Genomic DNA, 20173 nt, shown 5'->3' with positions numbered 1-20173 from the left:
CTCGGGAGGCATACAGGTTCAGAGTGTCTTGAAATTGTGCCAGTAATGCGGCACCGTTGTCGCGGTGTGTATGAGACTTGAACGTGGGACGTGCAGCTGGGTAATGCACGGATTGCCCATGCGCAGACTGTAGTGCCTCTGTCTAAACGCGGTCCTGGCTCCTGCCATTACTCTCAGTCGAGCGTGTGCTACAGAAACCACCAGGTGTCAACAATGGCAGCAGCCGTGCCCTGACTAAATCTTCTCAGGATGTAGGTGCGTCTGCTGGAAGCATCTTCCAGAACTGTTAGTTGCTGAAATTGCAAATTCACATAACCCTTTGCTTTTAACCAAATGATTGCTCCAAGTCCTGCAGGGTACAAGCAAGAAAAAAGAAAAAAAAAAATCAAGTTAGTGTATCTAAGGGGTAAAATATCTATTAAATACTGGAACCTGGAAGATATTTTTATTCTTTTGCATATTTTCTTGAGGGATATGTGAGTCTTTCTGTTGTCCCAATAAGGGCTATGAATAAGCAAGATTATTGGTTCCCTATTTTTGGTTTTATGACCCATTGTTTGTAGTCTTATTCTTTTGAATTCAATGACAAAATGGTAGCTAATGTTTATAGCCTGGCATCATGCTGAGTATCCTACGTGCATGCTTTAATTCCTATAGCAACCCAACACCATACATCTGAGGTAGATGCTGTTATTATCATTATTCCCATTTTACAGATGAGGAATGAAGTTAAGTAACTGGCCCCATGACAGTGTATGTAGAGCCTGTGACATACTTGTTATCACAAGTGGTATTTGCGTGGCTACAGGCTCTGTGATACTGTGCTGGCTTATGTCCCGTTTTTCCTTATGTATATTTTAAATTATGATCATTTGGAGAGTATAGACTATATCTCAATAAGCTTTAAGGTTAATTTGTGTTTCATTTGGTTTATTATATTTTATGAAAATTCCCATTTTCGCAATGCTTTTACAAATAATTTCTCCCTTAATTTTAGTGTTCTGTGGACACTCACCCTATTTTCCTAGCCTCGAAGTCACACTGATCTTTCTAAATGTGAAGAAGATCTTCCCAGTACTTCCTGTCCCCTTTTAACTTCCCCCATCCCTCACCTCTCCCCGCATCTGTTGCTTTCCAGTATTCAGAGCAATTTCCTATCTCTTACTCCATTCATTCTTCAAACCAGTCATCTGAGGTAAATGTTATTCTTCCCATTTTGCTGTTGAAGAAGTTGAGCACGAGAGAAGTGATTTGACTGGAGAGATGAAGAGAAGGGAAGTCAGAGAGATTCAGAGTGTGGGCAAGACTTGATCCACCATCATGGCTTTGGAGGTGAGGAAGGTCACAGCCAAGGGATATGGGCAGCCTTGAGACGCTGGGAACAACTCTGACAAAGAGCTGGCGAGGACACAGGGACCTTAGTCCTATAACCCCGTGGACCTCAATTCTGCCAACAACCTGAATGACCTTGGAAATGTGTTCTCCCCTTGCGCCTCCAGAAAGGAATGCAGCCCTGCCAACACTTTCATCCTGCCACGTGCAACACTTACCAAAGGACCTGCTGAGCCGTGCTATGCCTGGACTCCTGACTCATGGAAATCAGGAAGTAATACAGTTGTTGTTTTAAGCTGCTGAATTTAGGATAATCTGTGGCAGCGACAATAGGCTACAAATACAGTTTAGTGGTAACTCAGGTCCTGATTCCCAGTTCCATGCTGTTTCCACTGGTTGCCCAGGACAGCACTCAGCACTGTGGTCTCTAAGGGTGGGAGGTCCATCAGCCCCAGGTATGCACAGGAGGATCCATTTAAGTAAAGAAAGAAAACTCAGCTTTGAGAGAAGAAGAGAGAAACAGACCAAAACAAACAAACAAACAAACAAACCAAAAACCAAAAAAAAAACAACCTCACAAAAAACCAAAAACCAAAACAAAAAAAACACCACCACCAAATCAAAACAAAAAAGCCCAAAAATACCCCAAGCCCCACAAACCTCCAAAAAACAAAAAACAGGTTTACCGAGATGGCTGGTTGTTTGGACTAACTGATCGTGATGTTTGACTGAATCGATGTAATATAGTGAGCTGCTTCTGAGCAGGTATTCTTCTGATTCATTTTTTTAAAGTCTTCCAAACCTCTAATCTGGTACTTTGCACCAGATTAATAATAAGATCTTGCAGAATGAATGGGTAGACTTAAAATGGTACAATGAAAGCAATAAGGTTAAAAAGAAGTTTTAAGGTTAAAAAGAAGCATTAAGAACATAAATTACAGTGATATCTCTTCTTTAAGAGATAAATAACTCTCCCGGATAAGTGACTACTTTCGTTAGACCACAGGATCTCAAGGGGACTGGCAGTACGATTAATTGTTTCTAGGGGTATTCAACAGAACTGTCAGAATAATCTAGCTACATGTTTATAATGCCTGTTATGCTCCAGATGTCGTTCTAAGTACTTTCCGTATAACAACTCATTTAATGCTCACAATAACCATATTGGTTTGGTACTAATATCACTCCCTTATTAAAAGTAGGTAAAGCAAAGCACAGACAGGTCGAGTAACCTGCCCCAGGTGGCATAGCTAGTAATTATCCGGGCAGGGATCCAAGCCCAGCCGGCTGGCTTCAGAGTCTTTGCCGCTCAGCACTGTGGTCTGTTGCTTCTCCATGATAAGAAGTAGGTAAGCAAGCTTAGGAGGACTCTTCTGGTTCCTTCGAGCGTAAGTATTTCTCAAATCTTGGGCTCACCAGGAATCATCAGGACCACCTTCCTTCCTCAAGGACTCTGAGTATGGGACCAGAATAGGAAAGCCCAGAGTGGGGTGTCCAGTGTTGCCACGGAGAGGAATAGGGGGGGATCTTGGCACAAAGAGCTTTCTGGTCTTGGGACAACTGAACTTTCTGAGCCATGGTTTTCTCATATTGTCAACATGCAGCTGATGGTACCTGTTGGATAATGCTGTTGCGTGGATTAAGTGAAATAATGGGGATAAAGCATAATGTGTCAGGCACAGAATGTAACAGGTGCTTAATAAATCTTTGTTGAACTGCACTGCACGCACATTCTGAGTGGTTCAGGAGCCCAGCAGATGTTAGAACACAGGAGAAGAGGATATGCAGCCTAGCTTTGCCTACACAGCATCTTTGTGGTCACGTTTGTGTCTTAGTACAAGTACACCAGGGCTGGAATACGTGCTTCTCTTTTTGTCAGTTGTCAGTTCCTAGTGGTAGTAATGGTATATTATGAATGTATTATATTATGAATGTACTTGAAAGTATTCCTTCAGAATTCTAATAGCCACAAGTCCCTTGGGCATTAATGAACCTTAATCAAAAGGCCTGCATGATTTTTATTCACTTCCATCACATCTGTGCTTCCTTGAGTCTTCCCCCTCTCTGTTGGGAGGACCACTGTTCACCCTTGCATTCTCTTTTCCTCACTTGTTCTGAGAGGGTCACTGTTCATCCATGCATTCTGTCTCCCCTGTTTCTGTTGGGAGGACTTCCGTATATCCCTGTGTTCAGGCTTACCACCCTGGATTTTCCTTGACTGCTCTCTTATTCCCATACCCCATACCCCATCCCTCAGTGGATCCTGTTAGCGCTGCTTTCACAACCTGTCCTGACTCTAACCGCTTCTCTTCTATTCCACCACTACTAGATTAATCCTAGCCACGATCACCTCTTGCCTGGATCACTGCAAGAATCTCCTTTGGTCTTGCTTCCTCTCTTGCCCTTCCGGTATACTCTCCATGGGCAGCCAGAGTGATCCCATCACTCCTCTGTGCTCACTCCAGTGACCTTCTGTCACATTCAGAACACAACCCAGTGTCTAACCATGGCCTGTGAGGTCCCTCAGAGTCCTGCCCCTAACTATCGCTTTGTCTTCGTTTCCATTTCTCCTGCCCGCTGTGCTCAGTCCTCTGGCCTCCTTCCTTCTGCTTTTGGAGCACTCCCAGTGGCCTCCCACCTTGGGCACTCCATGTTCACTGGCTGTTCCCTTCTGACAGACTCTTTCCCCAGAACTGCCCGTGGCTGCTGCTTCTTATTTGTCATGTCTCTGCTCGAACTTTATCTCCTCAGAGAGCCCTTTTCAGTGTTCGTTGCTGTCTCTCCCCTAACCCTGCTTATTTTCCTTCGTAGCATCTGACTTTTTTTTTTAAACTACATATTTATTTGCTTTTCTGTTCTCTGTGTAGGATGTACAGGGATTCAACACCTGGAATCACGATTGGCACATATCATGAGTTTATTAAATATTTGGAATAAATGGATGAGTGAATTATTGAAGAATTAAAAATGAATATAGAAGAAGGAATTGGATATTTAAAAAAGATTTCTTCTGAGAGCAACAAGGGAGGTGGATGGTCGTTTACCTAGGGGTGATTCCCTCCCCCTGACAGCAAAAGGAAATTTAACTACCAGGGAATAAAGTGAGCCTGAGTTGAGGTAGTCGTCCCCACCACTCTGTTTTATACACCTGTTGCCTGCCGTGGGGCCCCATCCTGCTGGTTGGAGGCTTAGGGAACAGCACCTGATTGGCCGTTACCAAGCAGAGCAGCTGTGTGCTTTCCTCTCTTCCTCTGTGTGTGGGGTCTCCCTGGGAGTGGGCCTACAGAAGCTTGGAGGAGGTTATTCCCTCCCCGGACAGTTCGGGAGGTACCAAGAGCCTGTTTGTCCACTTGGGAGGAAGGGTCCTTCAGGAGAAGCTCACTACTTTGGCTGCACAGCAGAGCTGTTCTCAGGGAACCTCTCCAAGGAGTTTCTGCACAGGCCTCCCAGGTAGAGCTGCAATCTGTAGCAGTGTTAGGCCTCTTTATATTCCAGTTTCATCTCTACCCATTGATTTTGTCATTTGGAGCTTATAATGGAAATGAGGATAGCTGGTATGGATGGAGCAGTTACCAGACGCTTCTCTCTGTCTTATAGCTGGGACCCTCCTGGGGAATCAGCTGAATGGGCGTTTGCTTCCTGAGCTCTTCTGTGGGTTTCACCAAGTCAAGGTTGCCTTGAAGGTGGTCATCAATTCTGTAGATGGTTCATATTGTAGAGTGTGAAAACTGATGAAAGAATTAGGACCAGCCCCCAACATAAAAGCTTAAAGGAGAACATAAATATATAACTTGTGACAATTTATAGTAATTTTAGGAATACACTTCGCTTAAACAGGAGGAAAAATACATTACATTTGGTCAGTTTCCCTCTATGCTATTCTTGGGGGACAGTGGGATCTTTATTTTTCTGTAGATTGCTTATGATGCTAGTGCTTTAAGGAAGGCTGATATTTATTTTGCTTTAAGAAAACTAACGATAGGGGTGCCTGGATGGCACAGGCGTCTGTCTGCCTTTGGCTCAGGTCATGATCCCAGGATCCTGGGGTCCGGCTCCCTGCTCAGCGGGGAGTCTGCTTCTTCCTCTCCCTCTGCTCCTCCCCCTGCTCATGTATGCACGCGTGCTCTCTCTCTCTCAAATAAATAAATAAAATCTTAAAAAAAAGAAAACTAAAGATACACATGGTGGCATATCACATGTATGTAGAGGTCAGTCTGGAATACAACTTTGATCTGGAAAAGTAAATGGAAAAGGACTATGACGATACGAAGCAGAAGACTCATGTCCTTGCATGAAAGCCAGGCCCCTGAGCACTTTCTGTTCTTGATTTCTATTTGGTATTCTAGACTCAATGTTTTCAATTGTCTTCCTTCCTAGCCCAGTTGAGAAGCAGCAAACTGGGCAAGGACAGAGGAGGTTTCAAGTCCAAGTCATACTGATGGAAGAGAGAAATGACAGCTGACAGCAAGGGAGGTGACAGCAAAACTTAACCAGCAATGCAGGACTGCTGTAGACTAGCTTGGAATTGTTGGGTTTTGTCTGCAAGTCCAAGACAGACACAGTGGGGCTTGCCTTCAGGCAAGACACCCACGAAGGAAACATTGGAGGGAGGCACTCTTCATTTTTATTATTGCATTTATGATTTCTAGCATTTCCTTTCAACTCTTTCTTAGAGTTTCTGTCTCTTTTCTTACACTACCCATGTGTTTTTGCCTTGAACTGACTTTGCCTGTCCATCTACTTTTCCCATTAGAGTCCTTTCTATATTAATCATAGTTATTTTCAACTCCCTGTGTGATAATTCCAACTTCTGTGTCATATCTGAGTCTGGTTCTGATGATGGTTTTCTTCTCTTCATACTGTGTTTTTTCTTGCCTTTTGTCAGATCTTGTAGTTTTTTGTTGAAAGCTGGGCATGTTGTATTGCATAATGAGAACTAAAGGAAGTAGATCTTTAGTGGGAGGGTTTATGTTAATCTGGCTAGGAGTTGGGCTGTGTTTAATGCTTATTTTAGCTGTAGGTACTGGAAGCTTTAGCTTTTCCCTTGTTTTTGTTCTCTCTCTTGGCTTTGAGGCTTCCCTACATACTACTTCTTGGAGAGAGTCTGCATCTTACACTTTCTTTATCTGTAATTCACTATTATTACACTTGAGTCTGTTGGTGAGGTGATGGTGTGTGTGTGTGTGTGTGTGTGTGTGTTTGTGTGTGTGTTTGTAAATGTTCTATGATCTTCTGAATAAGTCTCGGTCCTAGGCTCATAGAGAGCCTTTGTGTTGGACTATAGCCTTCACAAGGGTTTCTGTCCCTCTTCCAGTGGTATAGCTCTTTCTCCCTTGCCCTTTACTTCATATTGGGGCTACAGTTTTCCCAACTTATTTCCTGGAAGTCCAGGAATTGACTATAGGATTCCTACCCATGTCCACCTCCCTCCCCTCAGCTTCCTACAGGAAGGCTATAAGGTGCTGGAGTGGGGAGGAATTCCTTTCCCCCAGGTAGGATAAGGTTTCAAAATTGTGCAGAGGTGAATTCATTTTCCCTAGAGAATAGGCCTTTGTTATGGTGATGGCTCTAGATGGGTTTCACAGGGATCACTTGGCTAGGAGGGGATCTTTCTCAGATCCTTATTGTCAACCTGGTGGTGTTCCTGGAGGGAAAGCTCAGGAAAGTCCCCTCGTTTCAAGACTGTGGACCCCAGGAATTTCTCACTTTTACCCTAGTTTACACTGAGCCTCCAGCAATTTGTCAGAATTACCAGTTCCTACCAGTTTATTGCTCCTGCAACTTCTGCTCCAGGTAAACAGATCTCAGTTATATTTCTTGGGGTGTATCTATCTCTCCAGATTCCAGGGAGGCAATTTGCCTCATTACCTCAATTTTATGATAGGTCCAAGCAAATTAATTGATTTTCAGTTTGTCCATTTTTTTCTCCTTGTAAGGATGGGAACGATGATTTCCAAGATCTTTACATGTCAGAGCTGAGATCAAAGTGCCTCACTCCAAGTCTTATTGTTTATATCCTAGTCCTGTTACTTCTGTTTCCAAAATGTCTTTTGAAATATTCTCCGCTTTAGTTAAGACATCTTGATTTCTGTCTGGATCATTGCAGTGGTCTCCTGACCATTCTCTGTATCGCCAGTAATGCATGCATTTAGTAGATCCTTTAAGTCTCATCTTAGGACTGTCGTTATAACGTCTTCTAATGGCCCATTCACCTTAGTAGAGGATACAGTGTCCTCCAACAGCCGCTGCCCTCTAGTCCCTAAAAATGTAGTAGAAAAGACCAAACGTTCACGGTTTGGAGACAAAAATGTGGATGCATTTTATAAGAACTTTAAAATTACTTATTTAATTTCTGTTGCTTCAGTTAAATGATCCCTGTAAAGTGGGGCATGTTCACAGAGGAAAACAGATCAAAGAGAACTAAAATTCAGCTACAACAAATTTTAATATATGATCTATTTATTGATATACCATGTATGTTTCTTCCTGGCCACACTAACATACCCATATTTCGTACCTGTACTGAGGAAGGGACTGGATTGAAACATCTTTTTTTTTGGCCACAACTCCAATAAAGTTCTGAGGGTTGTGATGTGACATGCATTCTGTCAGAGCACACATGAGACTGGACACAGGTAAGATGAGGGCCCCTAGCACAAGCCTTTGACCTATTTTCAACTTCAGACACTCTTAATTCACTACCAAAGACCAAATGAAGTGATAACTGTACTGCATCAACAGTCTGGAATTTAGCTGGCCCTGGAGACATGGCATTAGTGTCCTGTGGGTGAGGTCTAAATTAGATGGCGGTCAGGTATGTATGTCTGCAGCGGTGGTCATTACTGTGGGCAGATGTGCACAGCTAATGGCTGGCAGTGGAGATTGCTGCAGGGGGAATTCCTTGATAAAAATGAGTTAAAATGAGACAATGGATTATCCAGAAGGGTGCTTTTCTACCGACTACACTTTTATTGGTGAAGGCAATCAAAGGAAAAAAATCGAGCCATTAAAAATGAAAGCCACTATAATGTATTTATTTAATATCATCTATGTAGCACACAAGTGTATGCATATATATGAATTTTTTTTTTTTTTTTAGGCTGAGTAAACTAAAGGAAATACTGCTTTTATTTTTTTCCCAAATAAATGTAGATGGGAGGCTGGTACATTAAAGCAATGTAGGAACCTAATGTACTGGGGCAGAGGGACTACTTGCAAAAAAGAGTTAAATCTTTATGCGTGTAAGCCAAACTGCCCATGATCTCATTACACCACAGAGAGCTTGCAAGCATAGCTCCCCAATCACAAAGAAAAATCAGCGCACAAGTGACCTGTGTATTAGCATCTCTGCAAATCTCAGGCAGGAGCTGAGATTTATATACACTTTACACACCCCTGAGGAAATACCCATTTTATGCCATTGATAGGCCAGATGTATTTTTCTCTGTGAAATGTGATCAGAATGTAATTAGAAGAAAATACACTGCGTATTCAAAAACAAATAGACAGTATTCTTTAAAACTCCATGGTAATTTAGAACAGGCAGCAATATCAAATTATAGGAGTCGTATGGAAGGCTTATTACTGTGTGATTGGGCCTATGTGGTTGTATTAGCAACACTGCACTGGTTTAGTTCTACAGCCATTGAGATGAATTGAAAATTTCACATGTCCAAAAAATCTTTGTTTCTGAATACGATTACTTATGCAGTAAAATATCTTACATTAGATAGTGTGATTCCTTAAAAATACCAATGTGGATTTGAGTCTTTTTTTTTTTTTTTTTGGTCCTCAAAACCAATTTTACATGGAAGGAAGAAATTGAAGATGGCTTTGGGGGACAAATACACACATTTCTAATAGAACTTGCTAGAGCAGTACACAGGCTGCTATTATTCTATCGCATCTGTGCAGTTTACTGTAACAAAGTGACTAATATGCTTTAAATTTTGAACTTATGGACTCAACTATTTTAGTGTCATATTAAAATACACAAAAACCTGACACATCTAATTTCTATGTACTCCCAAGTAGTATAAAATTATATGTGTATTTGTAATGTTTAGGCATTTGAATGGATTATGTGACATACGCGTGGACAGTTATAAACAGGAACATGAATAAAACATGGTCAAATGTATAAACAACACAGACACCAGCCAGAAGAATTGTCTGTGTGCGTGATGAATTAGGATGAAAATTCATCCTTGAATCTTTTCTAGACTTTGGATCACAATATTTTATATAAGACTGAATATAGGAAATATCGGTGGGGGGAGAGCATAATTTATAACCTGTGTACTACAAGGATTTTAATCCTTAGTTTTATATGAACCAAAAAGATGAGTTAAAACATTGTTAATGTTTCTAAACCTCTCTGAAGAGGTCCAAAGAGAGTATGGATTAGTGGCAATGAATTTAAAGACAGGATTAACAAGGGTTGCTTCCGAATTGAAGGTATTAAGAACCAATTTTACAAAACAGAATATTCTCATAAGCAGATTTGAGCATCATCTGGGACTATTGATGAGTTCCAAGGAACCAGTAACCCATAGCCTTGTGCTGGTATTGGCCAAAACCTTACCAATGTGAAGAATGTCTAGAGAAAAGGAAAGTTCGTGGGTACACATTAAAGACTGACACAAGACATGGGGCAGTTTAAAATTCTTTGATAGTCCTCCCATGGAGAGGCAGGCTCAGGTCTGTCCCCTCTGAATTTAGGTGGGTCTGGGACTATTCTGACCCACAGAACGCAGCAAAAGTAATGCAGCGTGATTCTGAAGCTGGGTCAGGAGAGGCTGTGCGGTGTCCACCCAGTTCCCTTTGCAGAGCTCAGGCTGGGAGAAGCCAGCCCCCCTGTAAAGAAATTTCACCACCCTGAGACTTCCGTGCTGGAGAGGTCACTTCCCTGTGCCTAGGGCGACAGGCAGTTGAGCCTACAGGTGGCTGCACCTTGAGGTCTTGGCCAGCACGGAGGAGCAGAGAAAAGCTGTGCTCCCTTTTCCTTCTCCCCGTCTCTGATCCAGGGAACCCATGGGAATGATAAAGTTATTGTACACGACTTCGTTTTGGGGATGTTTGCTTCACAGCAGCAGTCACTGGGGGAAGCCAGTATTTCCCAAACTGACCTTTCATAATGGCCACTTGGGGAGCAAGTTAAAAACAGATTCCCATGTTTCACTCGTGGGCATTCTGACTCAATAGGTCTGGCTGGGAGTAGGGGTGGAGAAATCTGTTTTTAACAAGTGGCATGGAAAGTTAACTATGATAAAATGAGTCCAAGATGCCACGTGATTTGTTGGTCGGTTCTGACATATGAATTTTTCATGACAAACATATTTCTTTGATTACTTGGAATGGGCTCACGGGCCTGTACTTTCCTTATTTTAAGACCATAGAACACACCACTTAAATGCTTATCTGTTTTTCTAGTCCCAGTTGTGGAGAAGCAGTGAACAAGACAAGACACTCTCATAAAGTACTAAATCAGAGCAGCGAGAGGGAGGAAAACGAGGTTTGGCATAGGAGGGAGTTTTAGGGAGGCAGTGGGACTGCAGTTAGGCCTCTGATGCTGACAGCACTGGAAGTGGCTTAATGGAGAAGGAAGGTATCATGGGTGGAAGAAGGAAGCAAGAGGGAAGGCAGACAGTGAATGATTCCATCATAGCACCAGGGATACCCGATTGCACTTGTTTATTACTATTACTACTTCTAACGACAATGACAGCAACCCAGACCACACTGTATGGAGTGTTTCCTTTGTGTGCATTGCCTTCATTGGCTCTCATCTGTCTCCTGCCTTCCTAGTGCCAGCACCGCATCGAGCTCCTCTTTGTACCCTGTGATTGGTGTGGTGCCTAGCACATGTGGGCAGGCCCACCGATGTTTGTTGAATAATAATAATAATGATAATAACTGATAAGAGGTAATATTTATGGGGCACTTCCTATGCACCAGACTTTGTGCTAGGCACTTTAAATCGATTATTCTAGTTCATCCTGATAGCACATCTATCACAGAATAAGATCCTTATCCCCATTTTACAGAAGTGAGAACTGAGGCAGATTTGTGACTTGCCCAAAGTCATGCAGATTGGAAATGGTGGCCCCTGCATTCTGGCCTAGGCAGTTGGACTTTGAACTTGACTCTGAATCTGAAACTTGACTTTAACAAAGCTGTAAAAGAGAATGAATAGAGTCCGTCACTCTTGACCCTTCTGCATACTGCCTCTACCTGGGGCAGTCTTCTCATCTTTCCTTGTCCAGCTAGTCCCTACTCATCCTGCACTATCCTTTCCTCTGATGCTTAGTGGGAGACTGAAATGATGTAAGTTTCCTGCAGTACATGGAGCAATCCCATACAAAATGCCAGTAGCACACCAGTTAAGAAACACTGCATAATAACACTAACTAAAAGCTCGGAAGGAAGCCCCCGCCCCCAGTATTTACAGGGGTCAGGTGGTGAATAATTTTATTTTTTTGGTAAGGAGAGGAAATATTTTCTCTTGATCCTCTTTAAGTGCCAAACTTACAGGGAACAATTTTATTTAAGAGCTGATTCCACAGAAACCTAAAAACAGCAGCATTTTAACTTTTGGATATGAAACTAAGGATATTTTAATCTTCTAATTCTTAACGAAGTCTATTCATCTGTCCATATGATCGTTCATTTAGTCAACAGATATTTATTAAACACTTTTTATAGGCAAAGCACTATTCTAGGCTTAGGAGATACAGCATGAACAAGACAGGCAAAGACCCTGTGCCTCATGCAAGAGGGAGTTTACAACCTTAAAATTGCAAAGGGGGATAAACCAGGAGAGGGAGGATTCAATTGCTTCTTTTGCAGCAAGAATTATTTATGTGGGATCTCTGAAAATATAACTAGGGCCACATTTCTTCATAACTAGACAAGCTTATAACCCCAAGGGTGTATGCACTGTCCGTGCCTTGCAAGAGAGGTAGGTGTAGACTGTGCCATTAAAGCCAATTGCTGCCACATACCCAGGGCTGTTTGGGGACTAAGAGAATTGAGGATTTATTTAAAATTGGGAGAACAGAAGAGCTGGCACCTGTAGGAAGTCTTGCCAGTGCAGTTATGTTAATGTCATAAATATTTCAGTAAAATCAGTGGTTAAAAGGGTATCAACGTTGACCTAATTGGTTGCAAATAAGGCAAAACCCAGAGACTGCCAACAATCCTTTTAAAGCTGAATTGGTTGTACTTTGTTTCAGCTCATTTTCCCCAAACCTCTTTGTTGGGGCCAGCCAAGCAGGAGGAAGAAATATAGGTAGGAGAGGAAGAGGGTGCTGTTGTCGTCATCACTGTTGTCATCGTGATGACTTTATGGTGTGTGTGTGTGTGTGTGTGTGTGTGTGGTGACACTTCAGATAATGTTCTTCTTAATTTGATGGACCAGAAGAAAGAAAGCTAAGGTAGTTTCCTTTTCCTTAATTTGATGTGATTGAGAGAGGGAGGCCGAGAGAGAGATTTCCTACCTATGCTTAAAGCCAAAGATACAACAATGGGGTAAAGAGATGCCACTGCCAGAAAAAGAGAGCAGAGCCAAATTTTACCATGTTGAGTGGTTGCTGTTGGGGCAGGATCATTTACTGAGACATGGCCTGCGCTTTGCTTTTCCTGCGCCTGAAGAGGAGGTGGCCAGTCCTTGGGTCACTTACCTCAGGGGATGTTTGGGCCAGGAGGGAACTTCACTTCTTGTCTTTGGTGAAAGCCTAAACTTGTTAAGCTGATTATACTGAAGTGTCCTGGTGATCAGGAGAGAGAGTAGAGAGGGAAGGAAGAGCAGGAGAAGAGCTCCTCTAGAACTGGCAGGATCTTGGCATAGTGGATACTTGGACCCTGTTCTCTCACAGTGGACCTCGAAGAATATGGCAGTATGGAAGACTGGACCCTAGGTGCAGGGTTTGCTAGTCAAGCCAAGGATTCCACGCCTATTTCCACCCAGGACCCTTAGAGTCATTGTCCCTATCTGGACAAAGTGAGCCTGGGCTATAAAGCAGCCGCTGTGCCCATATGGATGGGAGACTGGAAGTCTGACTTTGTTTTCTGGGCACATGGGTGCCTCTCAGGTTTCTGTAAGAGTCTAGAGAGGGGAGGATGTCAAGAATGGTGAAAGGTCTGAGAGGGTAACCCCACTTGCAAGGTGATAACTTATTCCTGTTTCATGGATGCTGGCAGAAGATCTACTTCCGGGTCGGAGATGAAGCAGCAGTGCTCACAGCAGTCCCAGCAGCCAGAGCACCAGCATTTCGTATTGCCTCTCTGAGCTGCAGTGCTCGAAAGGTGCTGGGAGGAAAGCCAGATGATTGATACGGGCCTGTGCAATTGCTTGCATCATGGGAAGAGGAACCCCGAGCTTAGGAATGCCAGTCTTGCATAATGGGCAGGAAGCATGCGTTTCCTTTGCTCTGGAGACACTATCACTATCTTCCAATGTTGTTTGCTCCAGAAAATGTCTTTGAAAAGATGAAAAGGGCAGTCAGTACCACTGCTCACCAGATGTGTAGAAACATCACAGACCCATGGAGAACTGTCTCCCAACAAAGAGGACAGTCCGTAATGACTGAGATTAAATTTCTGCTTTGTAATAGGGACTTGAAGCCAGATTTAATTTGGTTAAAAGAAAATAAAGAATATGACATTTCTTAAAAACAGTCTGTGGGATATGTTTTATACCTACTGTACTATTACCTGCCGAGCACAGTGCCAGTGCATTATGTGATTTTGGAGTCAGACAGATCTGAGTTCAAACTCTGGTCATTCCTTCCTGGGAAGGTCACTTAACCCTCAGCCTCAGTTTGCTCACTTTTGAACCAGGAATAACAATTTCTGCCTTGAAGATGATGTGAGAAATCAATGCGATGATGCCTGGAAAGAGCTTAGCACATTGCTTGGCATAAAGTAAGTGCCAAATGTTTGGGAGCTATGATTTAAGGCATATAATGCATAACACTAAATGTGTGTGGTAAATGGGGTAATCGAAGGTAGGAAAAGAGAGAAGGCCTGTTTTTCAAGTCTTTTGTCTTAGTTCTGAGGTTCTCATTCTTTTGAATTGGAAAGCCTTTTGATTGGGCAACTTAGCTTTGAAGAAAATTCGAGTCTCTTAGACTTGCGTCCCTCACATCTTTGAATTGGTGTAAAATATGGAAACATTATTGCTTTGCAGAGAAAATCAGGGCTAAAGATAGGAAGACCTGAAAAATCCAGGCTAACCCCAAAACTCTTACAACAGTGGTCCCAGGCTAGAGGCTGTGCAAGGAGGCCATGAGTGGGTTACCACCAGTGTGACCAGATAGCAGGTGCCCTCAGCTGGAATGGAGCTAAAGAAGGTCTGAGGTGGCCAGAGGCCTTTCTCTGGTCCAGTTGCCTTGACTGGGAACATCTGTACAATAGTAGAACAAATCTTGTACGTACAGCATGGTGGCTATAGTTAATAATACTTTATTATGTATTTGAATGTTGCTAAGAGAGTAGATCTTAAAATTTCTCATCGCAAGAAAAAAATTGTAACTATGTAGTGATGGATGGTAATTAGACTTATTGTGGTGATCATTTCACAATATATATAAATATTGAATCATTATGTTATACACCTGAAACTAATGTTTTCTGTCAGTTGTATCTCAAAAAAAGGAGCAAATCTTATGTTTTAGGTGTGCCACGATATGTAAATGGTTGGGAAGCACTGATTGAAGGATTGAGAACTTTGGCTCTGCATTGGGGAAGATCGCAGAGGTAGGAGGTGATGCAGAAAGTATCCTTCAAAAGCTCAAACTGAATTTAAGATTTATCAAACCCAAGCAGGGAGAGGACGAGTGAGTTCTAGGATTCCAGGAAGGCAGATGATTTGCCGTGGAGTTGCTCACATGGAGTTGCCAATGCAGTCGAGTTGTGTAGATCTTATAGGGGGATCCAGCTGTCAGGGGCCAAGAACCCTGGAGTTTGGAGGTGGAAATTCTGCTTCTGCCAGTGGGCTTGGAGGCTGGGACTTACTTGTAGGGCAAGATACTGCCACTTACAAAGCAGAAACCTATTTATCTGGGAACTAGGGTGCCAATGCCAGAGTGAACCTGGAAACCAGAATAAAGTCCTAGCAGCTGCCCAGGCTCGTAGATCAAGGCTCCTCAATTTAGGGCAAGTGGACAAGTTTGGTGCCCAAGACTGGAGTAGGGCCAGATTTTAAAGTAAGGGCTTCAGTGGATATAGGTTTGAATGTTAGTAAGGAAGCCAGCAGGGAACCAAGCAGACCACAAAACCACCTTCTCTGTAGGGCTCTTGTGGCTGTTGAGTCTAGAATCCACCAGCTGACCACGTCCCACCCCCATATCAGTAAATAGCTTTGTTCCTTGCTGGAGCTAAAGAACATTTAGGTTCTATTCTGCCACATCAGATCGCAAGATTTTTTTTTTTTTTAATTGAGTGGGTTAAGTAATAAGCTCAGCTAATCACGCTCAGCCCTTGTAGCAGCATTTGAGTCATTTATTAATGCAGGGACATTAAGCTGCTCTATTATAAATACAGGATAATTACCCAGATGATGTGTGAAGCTCTTTCCAAATTTCTTTTCTTTATTTAGTCCAACATAAGAACTAACATATGGTGCCTTTGCCATGAGTACATGTGGATGAGGTCAATTATGAAGAAAGCAAAAACTGATTGATAAGTGGGTGTGGTTTCAAGAATCAATCAGTCAATAAAGACATTAAGGCCTTCTTGTGTGACTGGAACTAGGTATTGGGGGCGCAGAGACAAAAAAGTCAAATCCCTGAGCATGTGGCCCAAAGGATTTCTAATCTAGCAGGGAAAGGAAGGCTATGCTGTAGGAGTCAGTTAGGGTGGGTGAGAATTTGGGAATCCTTGGAGATGCTTGGAAATGTCAACCGCATGCTGGGAGAAGGTAGGCATGCACAAAGACAATAGTTCACATCTCTGATTTACATCTTCACTTTAAGGTGGGGTGGGCTCTTTAAAAAAATTAAGGGTTCAATCCAGTGTAAGGAAGGTGGTTGTGGAAAGAGGCAATCCTTTAGAGAAACAAGCAGCAAGAAAAAGAAGGCAAATCTTTGATTCACAGCTCTGATGCTCTTTGAGAGAGTCTGAATGTGATAGGTCTAAGATTTGTGCTAAGAAATTTAGAACATTTCTTACCCTATAAATGTTCTGGGTTTTTTTTAAAGCTCCCCCCCGCCCCACGGTGATTATCAGTATGTTTGAGTGAGGAAAACAAATTTCAGGAGATGGGAGCTGGTGGACTGTTAGTAACAGGAATTATAGTATGTGTTCAGCTGTTTGCTGTGCTGGTTGTACCCGGAGTTCCCCTGTCGCTCTCAGAACTCTGCCTTACGCCTCCTTTGTAAGGAGAGGGAAGGGGCTGGGGGAGCCACATCTCACTTTCGTATGGATATAGGCTGGAGAGAAGAGAGTGACTGAAAGAGGCAAGACAACAGAGGTCGAGACGTCACCAAAAGCAGGCAATCCAGACAAAGGGAGACTCGGGAAATAGAGTTCTTTGAGTCCTGAGATTCTGTGGTGATGTTAACACATGCTTGAGCATTTTTTTAAAATTGATGCCAAGCCTGTCCCATCATCTTGCCTCCTCAGTGCCAGAAGGTTTTATGGGGACATCTCGGTAACCGACATTTGGGTTATAAAGGCCCCCGTGTTTTATTTTGTGGCAACAAGGACGGGATGTGTACTGGAGAGACCGTCCAACTCTACAACCAACGCTGATGGGGAAAAAACCTCAGAAGAATGGTATAGAAGAGCAGACCTCCCATCACTGTGGTCTGCAGTGGAGAAGAAAAGGAAGACTGCCATACCCCTTAAGAAATTGGCCTGGATACCCGTGCAGTGTCCACAGAGAGCAATCGCCCATCGACCCCCAAAGAAGGGTAGCACATCCATTAGAAATTCGAAGAAGAGGGTGAGCGGAGCCCTCAGAGCTTTCTGGAAAGAGATGGCTTCAGTTTAATTCTAGAGAGTGAGAGGCTTTGGCGGGACAAAGAGAAGAAATAATTTAATCCTAGCTCCCATGTGCCAGGCCCGTGCTATTTTACACGGTACTTCATTTAATCTTTAGAAGGATTTTTTTTTCTTTTTTCTGCCAGTTTGTGTTGTGTGGACGAGCCCCGCTCTGAGCGCGTCGGGCCGCTCCTTCGGCGGCCGCGGCTCGGTGTTCGTTGCCCGCGCGCTGGTTCGGCCGGGGCGTCCGGCGGGGGTCTTCTGGGGCCGCGCGCGCAGGGGCTCGGCCTTCTTACCCGTAGAATTGCCTGAGGTGGTCTCTCTGCGTCCGGTCGGCGACCGGGAGAACACGGGCCGCGCATCTGCGGACAGCTCGGATCTTGGAGAGCGTGGAAGCCGCCCGGCCGGGACAGCTGCACCTTCGGGTCTTCCAGCCGTTGGGGCAGCTCCTCCTCCTCTTACGGAAGGTCTGGAAGGTCTCAGGTCTGGAGCCTTCGTGTCGGCCACGGCCGCCCAATCCCGCGGCGGCCCCCGGCTGCACAGCTTATTTCACAAAAGAACGAATGAGGCGGAGAGAGAGATTTTGTGGTAAGTGATGGAGCTAAGTTTCATATCTAAGAACCTTAGTGCCCGAGAATGTTCTTAGTCACTACACTCTGTTCCCTTAGGTTAGACTGTGTTGTTTTAACCTGGGGACAATACTGTCCTTCTGGAGGCTAGTTCGAAAAGTGAGGAAGGGGGCAATTGAGGGTTGTCACATGAGATTGTCAGTGGAGATTCTCTGAGAATTTAGTGGAAGGGCCTGCGTTGCAAAACATTTTGCAATATGTGGGTAGTCCTACACTATGGAGAATTGCCCCCAATGCTGATAGTTCCACCAAGAAACACTGGATGGAAAAAGCAGAAATGCAGTAGGTAAGGCAATGGGAAATGGGAATTGCCAGCAATAGGGGACCTAGAAGGGCTGAATGGAGGCTTGTGTAATCAGCACACAGACTCGGACTGGGGAGCAAAGTTTGTTCGCTCTGAAATGTTCCACGCCCTTTCCCATTTCTGCTGGCTGGTCCTTTAACATAGCTGGGTTTTGTTTGTTTGTTTGTTTTTGCAGAGCTCATTCTTATTCTGTAGGTCTCAGAGCAAATGTAATCTCCTCAAGTAGGTCTTTGGAAACACCTGCTCAGTTTATTTCAGCATCCTTGTATTGCGATCTATTGCTGTGTAACAAATTACCCCCACATTCAGCAGTTTTAAACAGTAAGACTTATTGTCTGACTTACATTTTCTGTATGTCAAGAATCTGGTCTGGCTCAGGATTTTTCATGAAGTTGCAGTCAACTTGTTGACTGGCGCTCCCGTCCTCTAAAGGGCTGCAAGATCCGCTTCCAAGACTATTCACACTGGCCTCAGTTCCTTTCTGGCTGTTTGTCCCATGGGACTTGCTGTAGGCTTTCTGAGTGTCTTCAGTATATGGCAGTTGGCTTCTGCCCCCAGTGAGAGCATGAGAAGGTGACCACATAGAAGCCACACTATTATAACCCAATCTTGAAAGCGATGTATCAGTAATGATGTAATCCTTCGTATTACATTGGTCAGTCAGACCAACTCTGTAAAATGTGAGAGGGGACTACACAGCATGTAAAAATCAAGAGGAGGGATCCGTGGGGGCCATCTTGGAAGCTGCTGACCACAATCCTGCTTATTTACTTCGTGGGACTTACGCCAATCTTGGATTCTTGTTGATTGGTGATCTCTTGCCCACTAGCATGAAGGTTGTACTAAGGGAGAGACACTTACCCGGCTCACTTTTGAATTTCTAGCCCCTAGAAGAGTGTCTGACACAATAAATATTGTTGAAAGGATGAATATGTGAGTGAACCTCATGGGAAAGTACAGGAAGTCACTAACCAACCTTAGTTTCCTCTGTCTAAATTTGTTTTTGTCACATGAGTTTGTGATCCTGTTAAGAATGACTTAGACCACTGACTAGACAGAGGCAGGAGCATGATACAGATGCCTAGGTTTTTTTTGTTTTGTTTTGTTTTGTTTTTTTACTTGACAAATGATTTAAAAGAATTAGCTATATTCTTAATCTTTCTTTCTCATTCTGTCAAATACATGTTCTACTAATAAAAATAGGCTGGTATAGTACATCATAGTTTCAGAATTGCTTTCACATTCACTTTTCATTTGATCTTAATGCCTAATTTGGTAGAACTTACATTTACATTTACAAATGAGGTATTGGAGGTTTGGAAAGGTCAGAGATTTACCAAAAGGATATACTTAGTGGGTAACATGGGGACCTAAACAAAGCCTCTGCCTCCAAATCAAGGACACTGTCCCTGAGCCCAGGTTGCCTTTGTTTAATGCTTACGTGATACTTCTCTCATGGTCATTTTTGATAGTCTTCTATAAAATGATATTCTCAGAATAGCTATCTCAGAATAACTTACTTTCTTTCATATGTGCACGGGCTATTTCTTATACACCAGGGTGATCGTATTAACTTACCATTATGGCATGGGCTTTGAATTGTTTATTTAATTTGGTTATCATTTATTTGAATGCCTGCTGTGTGTACCAGAACTGTGTTAGGTGCTGCATATAAAAAAGGTGAATAAAATATGTGCTTTGATTTTAAAGAATGACATTTTTTATGGTATTTTCTTTTCCTGATTCTAAAAGGAACTTAGGCGTTTTTCAGAATTTTTGAAAAATATGGAAATGTGTAAAGAAGAAAAAAAATCTCCCATAAACCAACCAAATGTTAACTACCGTTAACATTTTGGAGTATTTCCTTCCAGTGTTTCACTTATATGCATAGGTACATGTACATATATATGTCAATATGTACTTT

General features: G+C 43.1%; 1 long non-coding RNA gene across 1 annotated transcript; it reads right to left on the bottom strand.

Moving 5' to 3' along the window:
* Nucleotides 1-7534: 7534 nt before the first annotated feature.
* On the bottom strand, nt 7535-19106 carry LOC121101745. The gene is made up of 3 exons (XR_005833779.1): nt 18594-19106; nt 17613-17859; nt 7535-7591 (listed from the first exon to the last, which is right to left on the bottom strand). It is a non-coding gene; the product is annotated as an uncharacterized LOC121101745 (long non-coding RNA).
* Between the last annotated feature and the right edge of the window lie 1067 nt (nt 19107-20173).

Source organism: Ursus maritimus, unplaced genomic scaffold (genome assembly GCF_017311325.1).
Source record: "Ursus maritimus isolate PB19 unplaced genomic scaffold, ASM1731132v1 scaffold_9, whole genome shotgun sequence".
Lineage (NCBI taxonomy): Eukaryota > Metazoa > Chordata > Mammalia > Carnivora > Ursidae > Ursus > Ursus maritimus.
Note: the sequence above shows the minus strand (reverse complement) of the source record. Positions and strands in the feature narration are given on the sequence as shown.